This window comes from Rhineura floridana, chromosome 15 (assembly GCF_030035675.1).
Source record: "Rhineura floridana isolate rRhiFlo1 chromosome 15, rRhiFlo1.hap2, whole genome shotgun sequence".
NCBI lineage: Eukaryota > Metazoa > Chordata > Lepidosauria > Squamata > Rhineuridae > Rhineura > Rhineura floridana.
The window spans coordinates 28,791,838-28,807,770 of NC_084494.1; positions in this window are offsets into that span (position 1 = coordinate 28,791,838).

Genomic DNA, 15,933 nt, shown 5'->3' on the forward strand with positions numbered 1-15,933 from the left:
ATTGAGACTAAGAAGGGGGAAGTTAACAGGCAGTGCCACCTTGTAAGTATGAAGGCAGGCAGGTGGAGGTTAGGCGTGGGCACATTAAAGCTGGGGGGGTGCCCCATTTGTACTAATGGACCAGCATGCACTGTTAGGATGGAATGTGTGCAAAAATGCATATATTAGTGAAGATAATGTACACAAACACAGTATATTAGGGAAAACTGCTTGCAAAAATGTGTATCTTAGGAGGAATTGCATGAAATTGCACATGAATTTTTTTAAAATCTCAAACTTTGAAAAAATCTCAAACTTTTTTAAAAAAAACTCAAACTCAAAGGGTGAGATAGCATAGGAGAGCCATCTTCAAACCCTCAACCCTGAGATTCCTCACTCGCACGCTTGCATTTGATCGGTGCCTGGATTGCACACCATCTTGAGTTCCGTGATGGAAGAAAGGTTGAATCTAAAGGCAATAAATAAGTAGGTCCAAACCTGGAGGCTCCCTGTCATTGCTCAACCTGCTATAATGTGAATAAACACATAATACACATATACATATCAGAACCTTCAAACTACTTTTCCCCCATGCCCAGAAACTAAGGCTGTCCGGGCAACACATAGGAAGAAAAACAGAGAATGAGAGAGAGGACCTGTTTCTCAATCCAGAGCCCCCACTATGGCTTCGGGGGGGGCTTTTTTGCTCATTTCTTCACCGTCACTTTGGGAGTTCAGAAATGGCACAGGCCTTCAGCTCACAGAAGGCCAAATGTTTGGTTTATCGAGAACAAGCACATCAAAATTCAGAACATGCCTAACTGAGGCAAACCTGGATATTCCCAGACTGAAGGAGAAGGTGTGTTTAGAATGCTCCATGTTACATGTGTCCATTGGCTCTCAGCCAGGAAGTGTCTGGAAGAAAAGCCGGAGGTGCGGGTGGGGGGAACGGAACACAAGCACTTAAGACATCTGATAAAGGTAAAGGGGGGGAACCCCTTTTTACACAATCTATGATTCAGGTTATGGGGCCGGGGATAGAGAGAGACCAGAAGTGGAGAAATGGGGAGGAGTCACAGGAAGCTGCTATACACCGAGTTAGGCCAGTGGCCCATCTAGCACAGTATTGTCTACGCTGACTGGCAGCAGTTCTCCAAGGGTTCAGGCCTTCTTTCTTTCCGAGCCCTATACTGTACCCGGAGATGCTGGAGATTGAACCAGGGACCTCTTGTTGTTGCCACTTTTCCAAAGCAAAATACAGTACAATAATACGTAACATTTTATATAATGCAAATCAGGGATCATAAAGGCACAGCAGATCCTGCTCCAGAACAGATCCCAACTTTGTGCCTCCAGTCTGTAGCTACGTGGATTTAAAGTGGCAGCCGACTCAACCCAAAACACAGGATAAAAGAGAGCACAGATTTGCATAAAAGTTGCATGCGCTATTCCATATGTATATGCATCAATTTTAAAATCTTTAAACAGAAATGAAATACATCTCACCAAAATGGGGAAGGGCCATAGCTCAGTGGCAGAACATCTGCCTTGCACGCAGAAGATCCCCATGCCCAGAAACTAAGGCTGTCCGGGCAACACATAGGAAGAAAAACAGAATGAGAGAGAGGAAAGATTCCTGCCTGAAGCCTTAAAGTGCCACTGCCAGTCAGTGTAGACAACACTGATCTAGATGGACCAATGGTCTGACTGAGTATTAAGGCATCTTCCTGTGACCTGTGTGCCTGCCCTGTCCATTGTCTCAGCGCTCACTGTTGATGAGCGACCTCAAGGCTCCCTCTTCTTTGGATTCTTTATCTTTAAACTAGACTTGGCCTGGACAGTCCTTCAAATGGAGGACACTGTCAAATAGTGGACTATCCTCCTAACAATTCTCAGCACCCTTAACAAACTACAATTCCCAGGATTCTTTGGGGAAAGCCATGAAGTTGGCTCTGCCTTTCATTGGCTCTGGCTCCACTTACTGTGCAAGCTCCCTGCATTCCACCCAACCAATCTCGATGGTCACCAGCAAGCACTGAAAAGAGTGGCTGGGAAAACACACTAGCATAGAAGGCAGGATAGTCATCTTTTGGGGGTGCCTCGCTCTGGGTTTCATGCATCATGCAGGGGAATTAGACTAGATGCCCTACAAGGCCCTGCCCAAAGCTATGCTCCACCAACCCTCAACTCCCCACAGGGCAGGCAGCAAACTGAAAGGGCCCTCCAAGAGCGGATACATTTACTTCCAAATAGATTTCTCAGAGCAACCTTAGAGAAAAAGGGAGGGGAATTAATACACTCATTCAAGAAGGGTGCAGGATTCAGGAGGTGGAGTTCATGGACATTTCCAAAACCACAGGAATGGAGCTACTTCTAGTGTTGACTCACCTGGTCTGAATGGCCAGATATAATCGGTGCATGTCACCACAAGGTGCCACCTCCCCCCCCATCATCATTGTTACTGGAGGGAGCATTAATAGTGGCTAAGCACATTGTTACACACACACACACACACCAGGAGAGCAGGGTTCTCAACTGTGTGCGTCCTTGCAAGCTAGGTAGGTAGAAATTCAGCAAGTGAAGGTTTGTCTGTCACATCACTGCAGCAGCATAAATAGGGAAAGGTATGCTTCACCTGGTTAACATCTGCTTGTTAAAAGACACAGGAGTCCTGCTTGAGGAAGGTGGAGGAGAGACCAGACTGTTCTAGCTGGGAGGAGCAAAAGGCAGGAAATCTTATACAAAACATGCCCTTTACAATATTGCAGATTAAAACAGACACACACTTGTATGGTCCCTGCCTTGAATTACTGCCTTATCCTTGGGAAGCATCATAGTTCAACTGCAGAGCACATGCCTTGTATATGTAAGTTCCACTGAATTCAATGGGATGACTCACAGTTAAGTGTGTATAGGATTGTACCTCCTGAGATGCAGAGCTTGGAAGATTACTTTTAAAAAGTAATAAATTACGGTTACAATTACATGGCCCAAAAAAGTAGTAATTACTGTTACAGTTGCAATTGCTCTGAAAGTAACTGATTACTTTACTTTTTCTCAAATGTAATCACCACAATTACATTTCAGTTACTTTTTTAAAAAAACACCTACAAGGTGCTGGCCTTGGCTGCTGCACATCTAAGTAGCCTAAAGCAACATTAAAAATAAACACACACGTACAGAGATAGTAGGATAATTTTTTATCCATAAGATAAAAATGGTGGTCTCTCCACTGGTAAGGGAGATGGGGAGGGAGGCAGAGGCCTCAGATCTTTGCACGTCGAACCAAGTGCATCCCACCCCCCTCAGCCAGCAAGCATTTAACCACTTCCCATACCCTCCACTGCCACCAACTAAAGGACACTCACCCAAGCAAACATTTCCCCCTGAGATGCAAAAAAGTTAAAATACTGTAAATGCAGCACAGTAGCCAGAGAGGGTGGTGGAGCCCACTTTGTGTGCCAAGTGCAAACACAGTATACACACACACGCATGCATGTTGTCATCTTTCACCTTACAGTTCTTTATCTCCATTCTGCTGCTGCCTCCTTCTCCTCGCTTATCCATGTTCTTGCCGTCCGGCTCCTTTTCCCTTCCACTCCATTCTTCACCACCACCATCCATTTTTTTACCAATTGTTTTCTCCACTCCACCCCATCTCACTCTCCACCTCCTCCCTCATCACCTCCTACCCACCCACAGAGCATAATGGAAGAGTGATCCTGCACAAAAGCCCAGTTTGAAGCACACAATTTTCATCCACAAATCAGAGGAGCAGAAGACTTCCCCTGCTCCCCCCCCCCAGTAATGTCCAAAAGTAATGCTGGAAACATTACAGTTACTCCACAAAAGTAATAAAATTACTCCTATTACAATCAAAATGTAAAGGAATTACCCACTCATTCCTCGAAAAAGTAATGAATTACATGTAATTCATTACTTGTAGTGAATTATTTCCAAGCTCTGCTGAGATGTAACCTCTAGAGGCCCTGGGCATGACAGCTGAAGGAATCACCTAGCAATACACACTAAAGACATTTTTTAAAATCCCAGCATCTTTCTTAAAAGGCAAAAACTGAAAGACAAATTCAGGAAAGTGATTCGCTGATCCACCACCACAACAGGTTCCAGAAAATAGGGGGAGCTGAAAGAAAGTAAGACCCATGTACCTGCAATAGAGTAGGTACTTCAGTTTGGGCTTTGAATGCAGGTGTATTTATTTTGTATGAAGTTATTGAAATGCATAAACAATTTGGTGCCTTCCATCGATTAGCAGCACTAACAGATAGAGAAAGAGTACAGGAGAGAAGGAGTGTGAGTTAAGAGACCACAAACTGAAACAGGAAGTTGGGTTTGGGAAGGATTCATAGAGAAAAAATTACCAAGGAGATTAAAGGAGATGATGCATTCAATGAAAATTAAAGAGAGGGGGAAAATATGTTGCTGGTTACTGCATACTTAAATAGATCCCCACAACAAGAAAACAATTGTTCATAGCATCCACGGAGGAGAGGCAAGAAAGCAACGGTTTGGAAGCAGCAGGGAAATCGATTTAGTCACCCATGAAACAAGCTACTTAGGCTGAGACATCTCCTTCTTTAGAGAGGATGAAGGGGTGGGGAGTTGGCCAGGCATCTCTTGGGGATATTTGAGATCTGGGATGGCCTGTCTCAGGGAGGAGATGATTCAAATTCCTCGTTTGGATTAGTGGAAAACCAGCCAGATGATATTCTGGGGAGTGTAGCGAAGGATATTTTTAAAAAAACAGTTGCCCTCTTGTTTCCCTGAAGCTTCAAAAAAACATGACTCAGAGAAAAGTGGCTGGGACGGGGTGGCATGCAGAGGAATGGTGGGCAGAGTACACTACAGGGAGAGGCGAGTATCTATTGTGGGAGAGGTGGGGGCAAGTTAGATCTGCTTAAAAAATAAACAAGTTTATTTATTTTTAAAACTTGCATGTTGCCTTTTTCTAGGAAATGGATTTGTGGCACCTTTCAACATAAATAACACACCAGTTTTACAATGCCGACAACAAACCAACATTCCTAAAAACAACTAACAAAAACCAAACACAGCACACCAAAGCCAAATGCATCAAACAAAACATAACTTTGAACAGCAGGGCTAAAAAAAAGAGGATTCTGCTAAATGTTTTCTCAGACAGCCAGATCTTAACCAGCTGCCCTAACGCAACAAAGCCTGTTGAATCTCATGTGGTGGGGCATTCCACAGAGTGGAGACCATGGTAGAGCAGGATCTGTTTCTCATAATTGCTTCTCAGGTTTCATAGAACAGGAGGATCTAGAGTAAGGCTTCTGAGCATGCTTAAGGTACCCAGGGCCCAAGCTATTTAACTTAGGGGTTTTAAAAGTCAAAGCCCACACCTTAAATGAAGCCCAGGGCAGATGAGAGCAGATGCAATATGTTCTGAGTATTTACCACTTGTCAGCACCTGACCTACAGTTTCTAAATAGGTATCAAGGGCTGCCGCATGTAGAGCATGTGAACAGTAGTCTAACCTGGAGGTAGAGAGATGGACAAATCTGTCGATTTTCATTCGTCTCCATTTCTAATTTTTCTAGTCTTAGGTTCAGTTCGCCACATTTCGGCATCAGTTTGTGATTTATTTATTTGTTTTTAAAAGTCCTCATAACAATTCACCAGCATTTCCCCTACTACAGTATACAAATTTTTGTATATAATTTTATGTATAATTTTGCCTAATATACATATTGTTGCAACCAATCGTCCCTAATATAACCCATTTTTTCTTTAAATAGAATATATATACACAAATAAATAATGCATAAATACAGAAAAAGAAACCTATCTCAGTTCTTTGTAATTTACCATTGCATATAACTTCAGATATCAGCTTATATAATTAACAGTATCCTTTCCTCTTAAACATATTTACAAATAATTATTATCATTCATTACCACATATCTCATCTATATATTCAGTTTTCTTTCATCTCAGCAGTGAGAGAGCACTAAATGATTCTATATTAAATTTCTGCTTTATATAAATCATAAAAGGAGACAGGCAAAGCAATCCAGCTCAGGAGAAGCTGGCAGAAGTGGTGCCAGGACAAGAGAAGCTGGTGTAAAGTTCTGCCACATCCAGTTGCCGTTCAGGAGCCTCTGGGTTGGCTGAACATTGGCTCAGCTGGGAACTGCACACAGGGACCAAAAAGTAAAAACCTGCCCTCCGAAATACCCCTACCTGGGAGTAAACCCTCTCCATTGATTTCTATTGTATTTATTTTCTTAGACTGACCTTTTTCCCAACATATTTTTTGTCTGAACTGGGACCTGCAGCAGTGCTCCAAACACGAGTTGAGTGTGGCCTAAGTACCCTCTCCTCAGCCCCTCCCCTGACATGCCCCTGGAACGCCCCTTTTTCAGGGCTTATGCTGGCTTCACTTACACTGGTCTCAACTGAGCTGGCTGAGCCCGGCTGAGGGACTTATACCGGCATAGCTGGGCTGAGCCAGGACCCAACTGGCTCAGCTGGAGATCCGCCACATCCAGTTCCCCCCAGCCCGGCATAAATAGGAGTTGGATTGCACCCCAAGTTTTCTCACAAGATTCTCTTTTCTGTTTCCCCTCCCTTAATCTAACAAGCACTGTGAGTTTTGTCATCATTGCCACATGCTGCAACTTAGTCTACCATTCCTTTACTGTAGGTTGTTTTACACACCCCATTTCTATATGTTATTTTCAGTAACGGATACTTTTATAGGCACTCTTTTCCCCAATAAACACATTTGTGGTTGCAGAACTGCATCGCAAAATTTGGAGAACTTCAAATTTTGAAGGGTGGCTGTGCTTTTAGTTTGCATATTGTTTTGGGAAGTGCAAATTAATGGACACCAAGCCTAATTTCTCCCCCTTTCCTATCTGGAGGTGATTACAGCATGAACAATCATGGCCAAGTCCAGCTTCATCAACAAGGGTCACAGCTGGTGAACCAACCAACAGTGGAAAAGAGAACTCCTTGCCACCAACACCACTTGAGCATCTGTGTCAGGTCCTGGAGCACCCTAAACTATGAACCTGATCTTTCAGGTGGAGTGCAGCCATATATAGAACATGTAATACGAACAAGAAAAGGTCCTCAAATGCAAAGATGTATCACTGAACACTAAAGTCAGGATCATTCAGACCATGGTATTCCTGATCTTTACGTATGGATGTGAAAGTTGGACAGTGAAAAAAGCAGATAAGAGAAAAATCAACTCCTTTGAAATGTGGTTGTGGAGGAGAGCGTTGCACATACCATGGACCGCAAAAAAGACAAATAATGGGTGTTAGAACAAATTAAACCGGAACTATCACTAGAAGCTAAAATTATGAAACAGAGGTTATCATACTTTGGACACATAATGAGAAGACATGATTAACTAGAAAAGACAATAATGCTGGGGAAAACAGGAGTACAAAAAGAGGAAGACCAAACAAGAGATGGATTGAATCCATAAAGGAAGCCACAGACCTGAACTTATAAGATCTGAACAGGGTGGTTCATGACAGATGCTATTGGAGGTCACTGATTCATACGGTTGCCTTAAGTCATAATCGACTTGAAGACACATAACAACAACAACAAATACTCTCAAACCCAACTCAGACTATCCTCTCACCAATAGTTCTTCCACTTTTGTCTGACAATCAACAGTTCAGGATTTCTGTAGATTCTCCCTCTGATCGGATGTGACTAACACAGGGTTCAAAGTGTCATCTCCGTATTGGTGACTCTACAGCCAAAATCCTGATGACATCACCCAATGGTTCAATGTATATGTTAAATGAGGCATGGAGAACCTGTGGCCCTCTGGATGGTTGTAGGGGTCCAGATCCCATCAGCCAGCTTGGCCAATGATCAGGGAGGACAGGAGCTATAGCCAAACAACATCTGGAGGGCCACCAGTCCCCCATCCCTATGTGTCACTGTGTTGGAGGACAAGATGGAGCCATGCAGAACACTCTAGGTCATCGTCCAAGAGGAGGAGCAGTAGCAATGGATGGAAGGTATCATCACTTAAATCTTAACATAGAAGTAACTGGATGGTGGAAGAGTCTATAGTGGAAACTGTCTCTACAGTCAAGACTAGACAAAAGCTGCAGAATTCCAGAGTGCATTTGCCATTCACGAATAACCAAGCCTCCGTATACTTTGTATAATAAATGCATATTTGTTCTCCTTTTTCATTTCTGCCCCCATCTCCCTGTGGCTTCCCTGTATAGAAAGTTAGACTAGCAAGGCCCTTTGGCATAGAGACCTTTTCCCTTGAACTTTGTGAAGTGCAGTGACCCTTGATGGAGCTATCTAAAAAGTGACACTTAACAAGCCTGACACAGTACATGTTTATGGGGAAATAAATGCCAGGTGTGTTCAGTGGAACAAAGCTTCCCAATAAGTGTACCCAGGACTGTAGCCTTAGCCCCTTAGGAAACAGTAGGACTTGCTTCTGGGCAAACAGTTATCAGGTCAGGCTGGTTGAACGCCTTTTAGAATGGCACACATAACGTCTATCACAAATCTTAATGGCATTTGAGGTTTTTATATAGATTGATGCAGATAGTTACTATTTACATATCTCTGGTTTGTTTTCAGTACTATGTATAGAAGGGGTTGCTTTCCTCATTTATTTGTCAGCAGTGCCAGGGCTTGGATGTTTCTTGCAGAGCTTGGAAAAGTTACTTTTTTGAACTACAACTCCCATCAGCATGTGCTGAAGTAACTTTTCCGAGCTCTGGTTTCTTGGACCTGAAGGAGAAAATCAAAATGGTCACACACACACTCCAAATACCTTTCCTTCTGTTTAAACGATTCCGGTGAGTGGAGACAGGAAAGGGGCACCCCTTCCAGACTCTGCTACTCAAAGCAACTTGCTGCACAGTAAGGGCAGGCCTATGTTCTATGTTTAAAAACATGGCAGTTTTCAGACGTTCATGGCATTCTTTCCTCATTGGCTTTCTGCGGATAACAGTATTGCTTGTGTGCTTCAGAAAGCCCTGGGCCACATTATACATCCCTACTTGGAGGGAGAAGACCCCTTTGAAGATATCCATGCTCTAGTAACATATTCCAGGCTAAATTCAGCACTCTGTTGTACATAGTACTGCTTCTGAAAAGCATTTGGGAACTTCACCTGGACGCAGGAGCTAGATTATTATTTTTTGTTTGTTTGTTAAATTTATATCCCACCCTTTCTCCCAGAAGGAGCTCAGGTCAGCAAACAAAAATAAAAAGCACTTTAAAACATCATAAAAACAAAAGATTTTAAAATATATTAAAGCATCTCCAAAAACATATTTAAAAAACATCTTAAAAAGCAATTCCAGCACAGATGCAGACTGGGATAAGGTCTCTACTTAAAAGACTTGTTGAAAGAGGAAGGTCTTCAACAAGTGCTGAAAAGATAACAGAGATGGCACCTGTCTAATATTTAAGGGGAGGGCATTCCAAAGAGTCAGTGCCACAAACCTAAAGGTCCGTTTTCTATGTTGTGCGGAACAGATCTCCTGATAAGATGGTATCTGCATGAGGCCCTCACCTGCAGAGTAAAGTGATCGCCTGAGTATATAAGGGGTAAGACAATCTTTGAAATGTCCTGGTCCCAAGCTGTGTAGGGCTTTATACCCAAAACCAGAACCCTGAATGTAGCCCGGTAGCTATTGGGCAGGCAGTGCAATTCTTTCAGCAGCGGGGTGCTGGCGATACCCTGCCCCAGTGAGCAGTTGCACCACCACATTTTGCACCAACTGCAACTTCCGGACCAACCTCAAGGGCAGACCCACATAGACGAAGAAGGCCTTCAGTAAGTGCCAAAAAGACAACAGAGACAGGTCTGTCTAATATTTAAGGGGAGATTATTCCAAAGGATAGGTGCCACAACACTCAAGGTCTGCTTCCTATGTTGTGCAAAACGGACTCCCTGATGAGATGGTATCAACAACAGACCCTTATCTGCAGAGCTAACTGATCGAGTCCTTATATGAGGGGTGAGATTATCTTTCTGGCATCCTGGTCCCAAGCTGTATAGGAATACACCAAAAACAGCACCTTGAACTTAGCCCAATAGCTCATTTGCCATGTTAATGCCCATTCACCCAGTTTAGAGAGCGCCTTTTGGAGCTTCTCACAATTCCTTTCTGTTCTTACCATTCTGCTCAATATGGTGTCATCTGGCCACCTCACTGCTCACCCTTGTCTCCACAGGACAGTCCTCCATTTGGCAGCTGTGTGGTTATGTTCTGTTTAAAGATAAAGGACCCTAAGAAGGAACAGAAGGGGTCTTGAAGTTGCCCATGAATAGTAAGCACCTGGACAGAAGACAAAGCAGGTACACAGACCACCTGGTCACATTCTCCCCCTTGCAGTGTGAAAGGTTTTTATTTCTGTTTAAAATGTAGTAACTACTACACATATCTGTCTATAGCTATCTGTATATATATATATATGTGTGGATGCATATATGTGTATAAGCAAATTAATCTGCATTCTCCTTTGTTGTTCTTTTTGGTGATGCATAAGAGGCCACCCTGTTACTACCGTGGAATAAATTCTGTTTCTTCTGCCTCAGGCACTAAAAATGTTAGGCTGTCTCCAACCTCTAGTAAAGTCCCGAGGAACCCCAGGGTTCGCTGGAACTTTTGTTTGAAAGCCAGTTTTGCAGCGGGATGGCCTCAGGTGAAATGCTTTGACAGAGAGCTATTTGGTTTAGAAAAACATTTTGAAAATAAAAATAAAAAAAGAAAGGCATCTTTAAAATGGAGTGTAAGTCAGCATTGCTGTTCTTCTGTTTTACAGATTGAAAAAGAAGATTGAATGCTCTGTCCCTATTTACTAGGAGGGACAGTTCCAATATTTGGAAACCTGTTCTCTGTAAGTACTGAATTTGCCTTTGTGGGGAGCAGTGGGCTTCTCAGAGGCATGCGATTGGCCACTGTGCGAAGCAAAATGATGAACTAGATGGACTTTGGTTCTAACAGGGCCTTTCTTATATTTTTGAATAATCATGGCTGCTTGGTTATGCACATTTACTTTAGAGTAAGGACCTTTGCACTCAGTGAACTTACTTCTCCCCAGTTGGAGCATAGAGTCGTTTTTCAAAAGGCTTTACGCTAGTGTGCATAACTATGCGGCCATGCTTATTTAAAAAGAAATACCTTGTTTTACCCGAGGCTGAAATCCTGTGAACATTTACTTCTGAGTATACCTGCAAAGGATCAGGCTGCACTCATTCATTTTGTTAAATGTTATTAATATTTATTATAATGCTTGTGCGCAGAGCTTTCAGGTGTTTGCAGTACTTCTCATGCACTCTCTAGTTTGTAGTCTTTACAACAACCCGGCAAGGTAAGTTTGTATTATCATTCCACCCACCACATACTACAAGTTGGGCAGGGAAGGACTGAGGCTTTCCCATAGCCATCTGGTAAGTTCATGGCAAAGGTGAAAATCAAACAAGGGTTTTCCTGATGTCACTGCTATTTTTAAATTACAATCCATTTACTAACACATCCTGTTTCTGAAGCAAATAGAGAGCAAGCTATAGCAGAATAAATGAATACTATATACAGATTTCAGTGATGTGTAAGGGGAGGGGAATGTTCTATTATCTTTGGTGTGAGTACAGAGAGGTTTCCTCGTTTACACAAGAATGCTCTGCTTTCATCTGTGAAAGACACACTGTCATGTTTTAATAGCCAGCTGAAGGTATTTCCTTGGAACTTGAAATCAGTAGGTATCTGACTCTGACTCTGCAATTGGGCTGGGCACTGAAAACTCAGGAGTGGGACACTAGGAAGGCTTAGCTATGTGAAGCCAACTGTTTTAGTCATACTGCCTAAAAACAACCCAAAAAAACAATTCCCATGGTATCTGGTGGCAGGAGGAGAGGCACTTATGTCACGAAACTGGGTGTGTCTTCCAGCCCCTTACCCATAGCTGCCTGTCTGTCATTCCATTGGAGCTGAAAGATAAGGGCATTACTAAAACTTGGCAAGGAGTAGAGAACCCGGGGGCAATGTTTACAAAGGGCTGAAAGTAGAGTGTGTGAGGGGTGTTTGCAGACCTAGGAGTGGGCAGAGCTGTGTTTTAGGAGGACTTGAGGGTGAGGAAGGAAACCCTACGGGCTGGAACAGAGAGGAGAAGCAGCTGTGACTTAATGCTAAAAGTCTTGCAATGAAACCCTCTGCATGTTTCTTCAGAATTAAGTCCCTCTGGGTACAATGGGGCATACCCCTAAATTAAGGGTGCATAGGATTGCAGCCTGAATGCTGCACAGTGAAGGAGATGTGGAGCTGGGAGTTGACAGGGATTGGTAGAGTTTATTCGGAGAGTGAACTCCCATCATCCCTAGCCATTTGGCCATGCTTGCTGGGACTGATGAGAACTGTAGTTCAGCAACATCTAGAGGGTGAAAGGTCCTCCACATCTGCTCTAAGTAGTTTACATAGAATATAAGATGTTCATTACAATTGAACGTTAAGAGCAAGTTAACTCTGGAATGTATCAATACATCAGTAAAACCAGCAGTTGTTCAAAATATACATAATAAAAAAAATTACACGTTAAAATTGCATGCCTGGGTAGGCTTGCCTTGCCTAAACAACGCAAAAAGTCTTGGGCAGGCACAGAAAACAATACAGCAAGGGTGCCGGCCCAGTATTAATGGGCCTTAAAAAAAGAGTTTCAAAACTATTATTATTGTTGTTGTTGTTGTTGTTATTTTGCACAGAACTCTTGTATGGGAGTGAGGAGTCTCCTTTCATAATTCCTTCCTACAGTAATTTCAGTGTAGATGTAGAGGCACACTCTCTGTTCCGCTGATTCCACTGGGACTCCACCTCTCTTCTGAAAACGGGGGCACACAACTCTAGTCAAACCCCACCCCTTTTTACTGTAAAACCTGATGAGGTCAGTTTCTTTTTTAATTCACTTCAAAGAGATCTCGCAACTGATCGGCAGATCAATTTATTCCCCTTCCAGATGTGCCCAATGTAAATTATTTATTTATTTATTTATTAGTTTAATTTGTATCACGCTCTTCCTCCCAGCAGGAGCCCAGGGCAGCAAACAAGGCACCAAAAACACTTTAAAACATCACAAAAATAAATCCTAAAATACATCAAGACAAAACAGCGTTAAAAACATTTAAAAAACTTTTTAAAGGGTTAAAACATTATTAACATTATTAAAAAGCATATTAAGCTTTGCTGTTGGCGACTAGTGCGCTCACAGCCTCAGTCATCGTAGTCCAGTTCCGAAAAGTGGTGAGGGGTGGGTGGAGACATTGCTGCTACATTCCGTGAGGATTCCCCTTTTCTCCTTGGACTGCTGTGATGAATCCAGGCACCTCCACCATCCTCACACCTAAGCTAGTTCACATAGGGCTTCAGTCATGTAAGCTCCCATGTGTTGCTCTACACATCCATGTGCATAGAAGAAGAGAATATGAGGGTTAAGGTCTCTTGCCTGGCCTTCTCCCTGACATGCTATTTTTTTATATGGAGTTGGGGGTTTGTCTAGATAAGCATTCAGTCATGAGACTGAATGGCAGCCTGTAGTAGCCCAGTCCAGACCAGATTCTCTAAGAAAACTTGAGGCTGCAGCAGTAATAGTTTTCTTCCCATCACAGAACAGCCCTGAGTTTTTCTTGCATGGGAGGCAAGTAGTGGCCTACTTTGTACAGGCATGAGTACAGAAGACCTCTATTTGAAGGAGTCTCCTGTCTGAACAGCTGCCTGGAGCAAGAACCATAAGAAGAGAGTGCAAAGACTCCGGGGTTGCCCATCAATAGTTAACAGCACCTGAACAGTAAACTGAGCAGGCACACACAGGTCACCTGGTCACAGTTTTTCCCGTTACGGTGAGATATATTCATCAGTTCTGATGGTGTATTTTAAATGTTATCAAAATGAATTCTTTGTTTGGATTGTTATACTGTGTTTGAATAGTAATTGGCCTGTTACTGTCATGTTATACAGTATTGATATGCATTTTTTCTTTTGTGTTGAGAGCCACTTTGGGAGCATTCGTGTGGAAAAGCTGCATACAAATTGATTGAATGAATGAATTTAAAGGATAATAATTTCTAAATTTGTATGTGTGTATGGTACACACATACCATACATATTTCTTTCATTAGCAGATATAATTTTATTGTGTGTATGTGTGTGACAGAGATATTAGCATGTGCACATTTGTGTCTTAAGGTTGTATTTAATTAGGTCCTACTCAGAGTGGACCCATTGAAATGAATGAACCTGTTAGGCATGTCTATTAACTTCAATGGGTCTACTCTGAGTAGGGCTAGCATTGAACACTACCCTTTTTCCTTTCTTTTCATAGAATAATGGACTTGGAAGGGTCCTAATAGGCCATCCAGTCCAACCCCCTGCTCAATGCAGGAATCCAAGTGAAAGCATACCCGAGAGGTGGCTGTCCAGCTGCCTCTTGAATGCTTCCTGTGCTGGAAAGCCCACCACCTCCCTAGGTCATTGGTACCATTGTCCTACCACTCTAACAGTTAGGATGTTTTTCCTGATGTTCAATCAAAATCTGGCTTCCTGTAACTTGAGCCCATTATTCTGTGTCCTGCCCTCTGGGATGATCAAGAAGAGATCCTGGCCCTCCTCTGTGTAACAGCCTTTACACACCTTTGTATTTACATACACAAACACACGCACAGGTGGTGGGTGAAGAAAATGGGAAGGAATCCCCGCTCCTCTTCTCCATTCCCCCAACCCACCCGGCACATATATATATATACATTATGTACATATACAGAGTTGGTAGAGGGATATAAAGGTGCACACAAGCATTCATGCAGCCCTACAAATGCATGGGAATTCTGCCCCCACCAGCTGCTCTTCTCCTCCCTTCTACCCTTCCAGTAGCTGGAGTGACAGCAAGAAAGATAAGGACAGGAAGACTGGCATGCATCCCAAGCCAAGTGGAGCCACTGACAATTGCCTTAGGGACAATCATCAGTCAAGTGTGCCAAGCCCAATCTGACCTCCCACCACGCAATACTTGGCAAATGCTGCCTAAGCATTGTGGGAGCAGGGGGCTTATTCTTCACAAAGGAAAATCTATCACGGGTAGAAAATCTTCTCCTGACTTCCCGACAACCCCATTCTTGTCCTAATCATCTAGTTAAAGCTGCTGAGTTTGGAAATTGAATATAGTTGCTAACATTGCACGTGCCAGCTGTTTGTGTATGGCAGGCTATGGGACACACATGCTGAGAAGAATTTTTGCTCAGGAAGGGGAGCCATATGTGTAGGGTTCCTGGAGGTGCCAAATTCTCTTGGTAAGAGCTTTGGTGGTGGGCAAGGTTATAGAGTCTTTAGAATGAGGCTGATGGATCACAATCAAACAGAAAGGGAGGGCTAGTGTATGACCTGTACATTATTTGTTTGTTTGTTTATTGGCGGGTACTGACAGAACTGTGGGGATTTCTTGTAAGTCAAATACAGTTCTCACCTTGCCATTTATTTATTTATTACATTTATACATCACCGGTTCCTCTAAGGAGCTCAATGTAGCGTACACCGTTTCTCCCTTCCCCATTTTATCCACAACCCTGGCAGAGCTTGGAAAAGTTACTTTTTTAAACTACAACTCCCATCAGCCCCAGCCAGCATGGCCACTGGAGTGGGCTGATGGGAGTTGTAGTCCAAAAAAGTAACTTTTCCAAGCTCTGCCTGTGAGGTAGGTTAGGCTGAGGGACAGTGACCAGCCCAAGGTCACTCAGTGAGCTTCATGACTGAGTAGTGATTTGAACCCTAGTCTCCCAGGCCCTAGTCCGACACTAACCACTACAGCACACTGTCCAAGCAAGACCTAGGTCTTGAATGCCCTAAGGGCCATTTACTTTTTTGCAATGGCCTGTTCCGTTAAAGGTGATTTTAAGAAAACAAAGTAAAATGTGGTCA